At 32.4% G+C, this 12,789-nt stretch overlaps 1 pseudogene; it reads left to right on the top strand.

Annotated features, from left to right (window-relative positions):
* Positions 1-4,623: 4,623 nt before the first annotated feature.
* On the top strand, positions 4,624-4,772 carry LOC122479301 (annotated as a pseudogene).
* The last annotated feature ends 8,017 nt before the right edge of the window (positions 4,773-12,789 follow it).

Below are 12,789 nucleotides of genomic sequence, written 5' to 3'. Positions count from 1 at the left end.
AGTTTATGAATTTGAATTTTATAGATATCTACATGTATTTTATGTTTTTAATATGTACAGCTCTTTAATAAAATGGTATTCAAGTCAGTTGTCTTTTAAAAATACTTATAAAAATAAATACATGTATTTTTCATTGGCTAAGTGACATATCTTTGCTTATACTAGCATCCCTTTTTCCTGTCTTTACCACCTTTTCCCAAATACATAGAAACAGAGTTGTATGATACAGGGAAATGTAAATGATAGTGATGTAAATGCTAATCTTAATAGGCATTAGTTATAAAATGCTTAAAGCAACATTAGTGGCAATGTTCTTATGGTCTGTAAGTCTGACCTAAGGTGAAAACTTGAAAACTAACCAGTGTAAAAATTATGAGAGGAGGCAAGTATATCTCCAACATATAAAGTAATAAGATTAAAAAAAAACACTGCCTAATACTAGATTTCACAAAGGATGAAAAAACTTCTTGATGTTACTTTAAAGATGCCATTCCATTGTCTTTTAGAATACAGGATTTTGAGACACGAACTCTTATTCATATTTTTCTCTTCTACACATAATATGTTATTTTTTTCCTCTCTATGTGCTTTCAAGATTTTTCTCCATCAGTTTTGTTCAGCAATTTGATTGTGATCTGTCTTGATCCGATTATCTTTGTGTTTTTCTGTTTAATGTTCTTTGAGCTACTGAAACTTAGTTGGTTACATTATTCCTTTTTCAAATTTTCTATTGCCATGAATATTAAATATTTCCCAGAGTTTACTGATAATATAACCTTCTTTTCCAATTATTGTTACTTTGTACTTTATTTTGGGTAAAGTTCTATGCCTTTAACTTCACTGATCCTTTCTTCTGATATGCCCAATATGGTATTAATCTCATCTCTCACTCATTTTTTTTATTCATTCCAAAGAGTATATTTTACCTTTCAAGACCCATTTGTTCTTCTGTTTTATGCTTAACACTTCTATTCTTATGACAATCATGCTTTTCTTATATTTTTGTATATATTTATAAGATTTATAATAGCTTTTTATTTTCTCCCTTACTCCTTTGGGGTTTATTTATTCAAGTATAGTTGACACACAATGTTACATTAGTTCCAGGTGTACAGCATTGTGATACTACATCTCTATATGTTATGCTATGTTCACCAGAGTGTAGCTACCATATGTAACTATATAGTGCTTTTACAATATCATTGACTATTCCCTGTGCTGTACCTTTTATTCCCATGACATATTCCATAGCTGGAAACCTGTATTTCCACTCCACTTCACCCTTTTTCCCATCCCCCCCCCCCACCTCTCCCCTCTGGCAACCATCATTTTGTTCTCTGTATTTATAAGTCTGAATCTGCTGTTTGTTTCTTCCCCTTTTTCTTCTCTTCCTCCTCCTCCTTCTTCTTCCCTCCCCCTCCTCCTTTTCCTCCTCCTCTTCTTTCTTCTTCTTCTTCTTCTTCTTCTTCTTCTTCTTCTTCTTTAGATTTCACATATGAGAGAAATCATATGGTATTTGTCTTTCTCTTTCTTATTTTGCTTAGCATGATACCCTCTAGGTCCTTCCCTTCTTCTTTTGAAGTTCAAATTTAAAAAAACTGAATTGGCCTTAATAAACAAGAAGGAATATATTTTGGTGATAACCCAAATAGACAGAAAGTAGCATTCCCATTTTAAAGGAAATATTAAAAAGTACAGGGAAAAGAAGTATAAAACTCTTGTTAATTGCCCAAGTAACTGACTTAATAATATTCCAGTGTTGTCTGACTTTGATTTGTAATGTGACTTAATAGTACAAAGAAACTGTCATATATTATGTACGTATACACACTCTACATATTCATATACGCCTATTTCTATCAAACACCATTCATAAAATAAAACCTAGATGGATGATACATCAAAATGCTTTTAAAAAACTATAAATAAGTATACTTGACTTTAGATTCTGGGCCTAATTTTGATCTACTCTCAAAGCATGATCCTTTTAAGACACTGCTTATGTTCTATGTAATACAAGACCTCTCTGGTCTGGTTGTTGGGAACTTCAACTCATGTGATTTACAGAAATTATTTGGCTTACTGGGTTCTGGTGGTTTCTTTGGGTTTTTTATGAAATTTCACCCAATGTTTGCAAAAATAAGGACTGCAAGATTTAAAGACTCCTACATTGATTTCTAAAGTTCTCTTTCTAGTTTTCTCTTTTTCAATATTCTGTCCACACATTCTTTCTGTTTCTGGCTCATTGAACTATAATATGTTTCTCTTCAACAAATAAGGGACTATTTTGGTTACCTCATCTTTGTGCTTTGGCCTGAAAGCCAACTTCAGATAGTAAATAAACTAAGGCAATCACAGGACTCAAGTTGTTTTTAATTTAGTCAGGTTTCACAATCCTGTACTTCCTATTGTCCAATATAAGAAAACATGTCTAAAAATTTGATATGTCTTTTTCTGATATCTTAGTTGTTAATGGCATAAAGATAATTTGTCCAAAAGTTAAAGAGCCTAGAGGCAAGACAAAATAATTCGAGTTCTAAGCACAATTATTCACAAAATTGAAGATGAAGGAATACTATACAACTCATTTATATGACTACTATTACCCTGATACCAAAAGCAGACAAAGACATTATAAAGAGATACTTTTCTGTATTAATGTAGATAACAAGATCCTTAACAATGTTGGCAAACTGAATCTAGCAACAAATAAAAGTGATAACTTATGACCATTAAGTGGGTTTTATCCCAGCAATGCAAGATGCTGAATTAATATTGAAAAACAAATCAATGTAATTTATCATGTTAGAGACTATAAAAGAAAAAAAATGGGCAATAGCACAAATGTATAAAAAGCATTTGACAAAATTCCACACTCATTCATGATAAAAATCCCCAGCAAACAAGGAAGAGAAAGAAATTTCTTCATCCCCAAAAAGAACATACACAAAATATCTACAGCTGATACTTAATGATGAAAGAGGGAGTGTTTTTTCTCTAATATTAAGAGTAAAACAATTATATTTGTTGTTATCACTTCCACGTGATATTGCATTAAGATCCTGGAGTACCTAGGTGGCTCAGTTGGTTAAGGGTCTGTCTGACTTTGGCTCAGGTCATGATCTCACAGTTCGTGGGTTCAAGCTTCACATCAGTCTCTGTGTTGACAGCTCAGAGCCTGATGCCTGCTTCAGATTCTGTGTCTCCCTCTCTCTCTGCCCCTTCCCTGCTTGCACTCTCTCTAAGAAACAAATATTACAAGAAAAACTTTAGAAAAATCATAACCAGTGTCTTAAGCAAGAAAAAAAAATTCACACACATTAGAAACGAGTATAAAGCTACCTTTGTTTATAAACTACAAAATAGTCTGTATATAAAAATCCCATGATATGTACCCAAAAAAGGCACATAAGTTAATAAGTTAACAGGGTAAAAAATCAATATGTAAAAGTCAATTGTATATCTCAGTGCTAGCAATGAATGTTTGTAAAATGAAATAAGAAATAAATGTCCTTTATAAAAGAATTCAACAACATAAAACTCTTAAGTATAATTTTATGAAAATATTTGAAAGATCTCTACAACTGCAAATATCTGACTGCTAAAATAAATACAAACATAACTAGAGAAAAACATTATCTGTAAGGATTATAACATTCAGCATTGTAAAGATTCCATTTCCTTCAAATTGATCTATAGGTTAAATTCAATTCTGTTTATAGAAATTTAGAAATAAAGAAGCTGTTTCTAAGTAGATAATTTAGGCTTTTTATAAAACTACAAAAGCTGTTTCTAAATAAATATTTTATTGCACCTCTGCTTTCAACCTCGATTTTAAATTAATCTATTTAAATTAAGATGCTATTAAAAACACATGTTGCAATGGTAACAGAGCCTAAGCTTCTGACAAAGAATAAACAGAGAAAAAGTAGTCTAATACTCATTATCTGCATGGTGGTTATATTAAAAATGTGCTTCACAAAAAGACGGTAGGCATATAGCTTTCCCAGATGCTCATAAAAATGAAAAGCTCTAGCATGTAGTGTCAGTAGGGGTAAGATAAGATTCAGTAAAGGAGTCCACGTGTATTCTTCAAACTTAACCGCTAAAAGCTGAATGAACATCATGCTATATCAAGGGACAGAGCCCTTAATACAAACTTCCATCTAAATAATTTAATATTTCTGTGATATTTTCAATCATTCTTTATCTGCAAAAGGTATTTTGGGGGAAATGTGCAAGGATTGGAAGAAAATATAGACTAACACATGATACTCCAAGCTTTATAGCAATATTAGAGATTCATAAACATGAATACACCAGATAATTTTTATGACAAAGTTATTTTCACATTATAGGATTTGAAGTTTAGAAAAGTTACATATAAATTTTTCAGACTTAAAAATCTGATGACTTATGGCAACTGGGTGGCTTAGTCAGTTAAGTGTCCAACTCTTGATTTTCATTCAGGTCATGAACTCAGAGTTCATGGGATTAGCCTTGCATCTGGCTTTGCACTGATAGAGCAGATCCTGCTTTGGATTCTCTATCTTCTTCTCTCTCTGCCCCTCCCCCACCCGCCATCTCCCAAAATAAATAAAATAAACTTTAAAAAAATGAGAAATACTGGCAGGGGAGATACCGTGATTATGAAGTTAGTTTTCCAAGGGCAAGGCTTATCCATTGCACTCTCGATGTGCAATTTCTCCAAATGTGGGAAACTCAACTGCAAAATTTGTGGTAGTGGGGGACTGTGTTCACATTTTTCCTGGTTAAAAAAGAAATCTGATGCCTTGATGGCAGAGCTGTGATTTGAACTTAATTTTGTTTCATTTTAAATATTTTAAGTGGAATATGTATAAATTTATATGCATAAGTATGAAATACCTACCATTTTATTATATTTCAATTAGGTAATTAGATAATGCAAATGCTACCTTTGTAAGGGATTGAGTATAAATCTTTAAAAGTAAGAAAATCCCCCGTAGCAAAAGAATATTTAATCATGTGGAATTTATTCTAGTGATATAAAGATGATTTGGTAATGGGATTCTTATTATTATACTTACTAAATATAAGGATTTTTGTTTTGTTTTCATATATCAATATTGTAGGGTGTTTGTATGCTAAGAGTAGTGAGAGGGAGGAATGAGAGTAGATGGAATAGGCCCTACAAGCAGAGCAATTGGTCTTAGAACAATCTGGAGTATTAGGGGAGAACTGAGAACATATGGGTATATATACAATAGTTTGGTAAATGTGCTTCTGAAAATACATGAAAATTTTCTTCTATTATTTTTCTCAGTGAAATTAAAGTGGGAACATAGAACACAGACACAAACACAGTGGCAGAAAATAGCTAACACTGAAGACCTGATACTGCTATCTTGAGAAAGATCTGCTTGAAGAGTTGTCCTTTTACTAAAGATGTCTAGAAACATCAATCATGGGAAAAATTGTAACTGATGAGAATGGCTCACGAAGTGCATAAACTGTTCTAAAAAAGTGGTTTTCTGTGAATACCTATTTCCTACTGATAGTCTTGAAATGTGGTACCTGCTAGACAAAGGGTGCCTATATGAATGGTCCCAAGGAAAAATTCTAGACACTCAGTTTCTGGTGAGTTTCCCTGGTAGAAAGTATTTCATATTCATTGTAACAACTGGTTACTGAGGGAATTTAGCACATTCTGCCTGACTCTACTAGGAGAGGACTTCTGCAAGATTGTGCCTGGTTTCCTCTGGATTTTGTCCCATGTGCCTTTTCCTTTTGCTGATTTTGCTTTGTATCTTTCATTATGATATGTAAAATCTGTGATTATTAATGTATGAGAGTCCTTTCAGAGGTTCTCCTAGCCTGGGAGACCACTTATCAGCATACACACACACACACACACACACACACACACACACACTATATGGTTAAAATATTGAACAACTTGGGTCAATAATTTCACCAATTTATGGTGAGAGGTCTCACTTTCTATCATAGTTGGGAATTCTTAAATCAAGTGCTGAAATATCTATGAATATTAGATAAGTAATGTATCTTTAAATATGACAAAAGAGCCATAAGAATTTCAAAATTTATTTATTTTTTTAAAAATCTTTAAAAATGTAGAAAAAGGATATGGTATTAACAATTTAGAATTAGTGAGATCTTAAGGATGGACTTAAAGGGTCTATCTGGGTTTCTAATATACTATCTGCTTAACTAGAATTAGAGCTAATTCAAAATGAAGTATTAGAAATATTGGATAAGAAATATAAAAATATTCTGTATGAAGATATAGAAGATGGAATCAAATTAGAAAAAACAAGACATATTTAAGAAAATAGAACTTTAATTAATGAAAACCATAAGCCTTGTAGGAAAAAAATTGATATTTAAAGAAAATGATATCAAGAAAAAAATTGACATTAAAAAAAATAATGTTTATTTAATGTTTATTTATTTATTGTTGAGAGAGAGACAGAGCATGAGAAAGCGGAAGAGAGAGAGGGAGACACAGAATCCGAAGCAAGCTCCAGGCTCTGAGCTGTCAGAACGTGAAACCACAGACCATGAGACCATGCCCTGAGTCAAAGTTGGATGCTTAACTGTGAGCCCCCAAAATTTGATATTTTAAGTGTAGACATGAAGAACTAGTGAACTGGAACTTACATTCAAAGACGTTTTCCATAACTTAAGATATTAAAGAGAAAGAGGTAGAAAATGTGAAATAAAAAATAAAAGACATAGAGGATGGAATATATATGTAATCGGTCCCAAAATAGAAAAAAGAGACTGTAAAGGAGGCAATATTTGAAGTGAAATATTTCCATAAATGATGATATACTTTAATTTATAGTTAAAGAACCATAATAAACACTAAGCAGCATATATAAAAGAAAATATAAGCTACATAACAGTAAAACTACAGAATGTTAAAATCAGTTATATTAAAATATCCAGATGATATAGTTTATCCCGAAAAAATAACAAATCAATACAAACATTGTCAATAGAAACAGTGAAAGTGAGAAGACAGAATAATATCAAATTTTCAGAAAGAAGGAAATTTTCACCCTATAACCTCAGCTTAATACTAATTCATGAATTAAAATGGAATATAACATTTCATACTAAAAGAAACTAACAATTTACTATGATGGACTTTGCTAAAATAACCTTTAAAAGAAAATTTAAGTTTATTTGGATAGAGAGACAGAGAGTGAGTGGTGGAAGGGCAGAGAGAAAGGAGAGATAATCTCAAGCAGGCTCTACACTGTCAGCACAGAGCCAGATGGGACTCAAACCCACGAACTGTGTGTGAGTCATGACCTAGGCCGAAATCAAGAGTCAGACATTCAACTGCTGAACCACCTAGACACCACATTGCTAAAATAACTTTTAAAGGGTATATATCAAGAAAATGGTAAATGATATCTGAGAAAATATGAAATTAAATAAATAATCAGAAAGAAAATAATGACAAGCCTGTGAGTAATTATAAGAAAATGTTTACTGTATAAAACTAATGAGAATGTCTAAATTTTGAGGGAAAAAAGACAGAGATAACCCAAATGTTGGACAGTCCAAACCATGAGAAAGAACAGAAATAAAATGAAATAACATGTTTTAGGATATTTAAGAAGAATATACTTATAGTTTTCCCTTAGGTTTGAATATTACAATATTAAGAGCAATCAATAAACAATATACATACAATAAACTAGAATGTAACTGTCATTCATCACCATGCCTCTAATATTTGTTGAGTTTAATGAATTCAGAGTCTGTATCAATATCTCTTGTATCATTATTTCAAGTGATTTTCTTGTACATAGCATGTAGATGGATCGTGTGGGTTTTTAAATTCAATTTGCCAATCTCTGACTTTTGCTTCGTATATTTAGAGCATTTCCACTTAATGTAATTATTGATTAGAGATTGAGTGAGGCATTTTATTTCTTAGGTTTATTTCCTTTGCTCTTCATTTCTTTGTTTTTATGTTTTCTGTTTTCCTATGGATTTTCATAGTTTTTTTTTTATTTTTTACAATTTCGTTTTGATTTACCTACATTATTTCTGAGTGTTTCTCTTTGTACAGATGTTTAATAGTTGCTATGTGTATTACATTACCCATGTATAATTTCTCACAATTATTTATGTTCACCATTTTGAAGGAAGTGTAGAAAATTTATGTCCCTTTAAGTCCCTTTACATTTTCTCAATTTAAAATAATTGTCTTAAACATTTCCTCTACATACTCAAGAATCACATCAGATGATATTATAATATTTTCTTTCACAGCCAAACATAATTTAGAAAACTCATGAGTTTATTGTATTTACTTGGATTTTCACTTTTTACATTGTGATTTCATCCATTTTGATCTTCCAAGATTCCTTACTTTATCATTTCCTTTCCATCTCAAGAATTTTCCTTTAGCTATTTTTTTTAGGATAGTTTGTTTGATAACAAATTCTCCTGTTTCAGACCTGGAGGTGAATACTTGAATTTTATTAATTAACCCATAAGCTTATTGTGGTTTTGAAGGTCAGTTTTATTCTAAAATCAATAAGCAATTATTCATCGTTTTGTCTCTTTCTAGACTGAGCAAGTGTTACAGAGACTAAACAAAGCATTGGCACCTTGAATTTTTCCCATTCTCTTCTGGGTAGCCAAGCTTCTATTAAAAGCTCTTTGGAGAGAACAATATATTTACAGGCAGGTAAGAAGTCAATGTCTTTTAATTTCAGGGAGAAGCTTTATTTTGTAGAAAATTGGGATATCTCTCTTTAGTAGGTCTGGATGATATGTGGAAGGAAGTTCTCCTTTGTTACTTTCTTCGTTTTTATTTAAAGTTTTTCATTACCAGGATTGTTGTCATGAACAGTAAGAGTACTTTGCATTGCTATATTATTATAACCCTCATAACATGTCGATATTTCTTTTATTCCAAATATTATTTCAAAACAGTCACAAAAGTATCATCACTGAAATGGCAATTTCAGTTGGGATGCTGACAATTCAGTATGTTCCAACTTCACTGAACTTTCTCAATCTTCTATAACCAGATTGTTTGGACTTAATTTTTAAGTTATATTCTGGATTTTTAAAAAATGATTTATGTACTAACTGGTCTTTGGTCATATTCTTCTTAAAGCCTATTCTTGATTTTTCTGATATTTAATTATACAAGGAATCTGACGTTATCTACAGATTGTGTGTAAATCATTTAATCTTTGAAATAAAGACCTGGGAATGAGTGAAATTAGTGAATCTACTGGGGATAGACCACTGTACTCCCCTGCTGTTCATAATAAATATTTTACCTAGATTCCAGAAAATAAGTTGCTACATTTAAAGGTGTCCCAAATTCCTCCAATTTTTTTAAACTATAAATATTCCTACAAATTAGCACTTCATTCTGTGATATTAGTATTTGTCTATTATTCTAGACAATTTCTTTTAAAACCTAACACATGAAACGCTGTTTTATTAGTTTTTGTTATAAGTGGCCATGTCTTTTCTTTAACTTAGGTTAGCTTTATTCAGAAATACAGAGATGATTCACACTTCTTCATGGCCACATTTTAAAAGCTGCAGACAAGAACCATGAAAAAATACTGCCAAAGACTTTCAATTAAATACGAGTGCTTGGACACAAGGTCTTTTTATTTAACATAGTTATTTTACTTTATTTCATTTCATTTGACATATTTCTATATTTAAATCCTATAATATTTATTTTTTTATTTTTTTAATGTTTTTCTATTTTTGAGAGAGAGAGTATGAGCAGGGGAGGAACAGAGAGAGAGGGAGACACAGAATCCAAAGCAGGCTCCAGGTTCCAAACTGTCAGTACAGAGCCCAATTCAGAGCTTGAACTCAAAGTACCATGAGATCATGACCTGAGCAGAAGTTGGATGTTTAACTGACAGCCATCCAGGCACCCCAAAATGATGTAATATTTTTCGTTTTGTCAGTTTTTTAGTTCCATGACATTGGTTTTATGGCTTACCATTATCAGGTACAATTATGGCCTGGTATGTTCCATAATATTCTTCCAATCTAATGCAAAATATTAACTTTCTCCTTGGATTTTTCTGGTAGATTTTTTTTAAGTATCTCATGTTTTAAAAGTTAATCCAATACAAAAAAACAGTATCAAAGACACAGAACTTTTACACTACATTTTAACAATGAACTATATATCATGAAAAGCAAAGCTTCAAAATTATTCAACATTAACAAATTAATTAAAAGTATTTTTCATGTCACGATATGGAAATTTTGGAATTATTAAGAGATTTTATTTTACACAGAATAAATTTAAGTAACAATACTTTATCAGAATTTGCTTGTTAGCTTTCTAATTGTAAGATCTCTGGCCTTTAAAGAGTTAAAACCTCTAAAAGAATTGAAGAGCTGTATTACAAAGCTGTAATCATCAAGACAGTATGCTACTGGCACAAAAACAGACACCCAGATCAATGGAACACAATAGAGAACCCCGAAATGAACCCATAAATGTATAGCCAACTAATCTTTGACAAAGCAGGAAAGAATATCCAATGGAATAAAGACAGTCTCTTCAGCAAGTGGTTCTGGGAAAACTGGACAGCGACATGGGAAAGAATGAACCCGGACCACTTTCTTACACCATACACAAAAATAAACTCAAAATGGATGAAAGACCTAAGTGTAAGACAGGAATCTATCAAAATACTTGAGGAAAAAGCAGGCAAAAATGTCTTTGATCTTGGCTGCAGCAGCTTCTTACTTAACAGGTTTCCAGAGGCAAGGGAAACAAAAGCGAAAATGAACTATTAGGACCTCATCAAAATAAAAAGCTTCTGCACAGCAAAGGACATAATCAGCAAAACTAAAAGGCACATGACGTAATGGGAGAAGATATTTGCAAATGACATATCAGATAAAGGGTTAGTATCCAAAATCTATAAAGAACTTATCAAACTTAACACCCAAAAAACAAATAATCCAGTGAAGAAATGGTCAAAAGACATGAATAGACACTTCTCCAAAGAAGACATCCAGATGGCCAACTGACACATGAAAAAATGCTCAACATCATTCATTATCAGGGAAATACAAATCAAAACCACAATGAGATACCACCTCACACCTGTCAGAGTGCCTAACATTAACAACTCAGGCAACAACAGATGTTGGTGAGGATGTGGAGAAAGAGGATCTCTTTTGCACTGCAGGGGGGGAATGCAAAGTTGTACAGCCACTCTGGAAAACAGTATGGAAGTTCCTGAAAAAATTAAAAATAGAACTACCCTATGACCCAGCAATTGCACTACTAGTTATTTATCCAAGGGATACAGGTATGCTGTTTCAAAGGGGCACATGCACCCCAATGTTTATAGCAGCACTATCAACAATAGCCAAAGTATGGTTAGAGCCCAGATGTCCATCGATGGATGAGTGGATAAAGAAGATGTGGTATATATATACAATGGAGTATTACTCGGCAATCAAAAAGAATGAAATCTTGCCATTTGCAACTACATGGATGGAACTGGAGGGTATTATGCTAAGCGAAATTAATCAGTCAGACAAAGACAAATAACATATGACTTCACTCATATGAGGACTTTAAGATACAAACAGATGAACATAGGAGAAGAGAAGCAAAAATAATATAAAATCATGGAGGGGGGCAAAACATAAGAGACTCCTAAATATGGAGAGCAAACAGAGGGTTGCTGGAGGGGTTGTAGCAGGGGGGATGGGCTGAAAGGTTAAGGGGCATTAAGGGATCTACTCCTGGAATCATCATTGCACTATATGCTAACCAACTTGGATGTAAATTAAAAAATAATTTAAAAAATAAAAGCATTGAACATATGGCGTATCAGAAGGTACACACAGACAAAGCCCTGTGGATAGAACATGCCTAGTGCTTCTCTCTTTTAAGGTGGTCTGTGTCCCTCTTTTGCACTGATTGACACTGATGACACAGAACTGTAATTTTCCTTGTTAAGAGAAGACTTTCTCCTATTTTCCAACAGAGATATTACAAAGTAGCCAGCATATGGTGAGAGTAGCCGTGCTGTCAGCACAGAGCCTGCCTGGGATACTCTCTCTCCTTCTCTTTCTGCCTCTCCTCCACTCTCTCTGTCTCTCCAAATAAATAAACTTAAAAAAATTAAAAAATAAACAAAGTAGCAAGAATTAAACAATTCCAGATAACTCAAGATCATATTACATATTTATTTTATTATTTATTTTATTTCCCTTTTAAAAATATTCTACCTGGTCTAGATGATGGATTTAGCCTGTCCAACTGACATATTTTAATTCCATTCTTTCAATGGACACACTTTAATTCTATATCCCCACAGATCAAGCAAGAAAATAGCAAATGCTCAAAGATTGCCACTCAGCTTGGTTTATGGAATTCCAATAGTCTCCACCCACATGTCTCTTCTCTAACACAATGGACAAAAATAAACTTTGGCTATAAACTTACTGATAGCCAAAACAAAAGGGGAAACTAAATGCTAGAAATTACTCAGTAGAGAAGTTTTTTTTCAGAGATTAAATTTTAATAGGAATTGGTTATAAATTAATTTTCTCATTGTCATTGGGGAACATTTTCTAATGTTGCTTTCTGGTAATGTCTTTGGAAATAATTCTGTGTCAAGTCTGAAAGTGATTTTCTTATTACCATTCCTTGTACTAATTAAAGAAGTCAGGATTTTGCTATTAAATATCATTCCTGCAAAATGATTCTGTGAGGATCTATACTTCTATTCAGTTATGTACTCA

The sequence above is a fragment of the Prionailurus bengalensis genome, chromosome B1 (genome assembly GCF_016509475.1).
Source record: "Prionailurus bengalensis isolate Pbe53 chromosome B1, Fcat_Pben_1.1_paternal_pri, whole genome shotgun sequence".
NCBI lineage: Eukaryota > Metazoa > Chordata > Mammalia > Carnivora > Felidae > Prionailurus > Prionailurus bengalensis.
The sequence above is the reverse complement of the archived record's forward strand: the minus strand, read 5'-3'. Positions and strand labels throughout refer to the sequence as shown.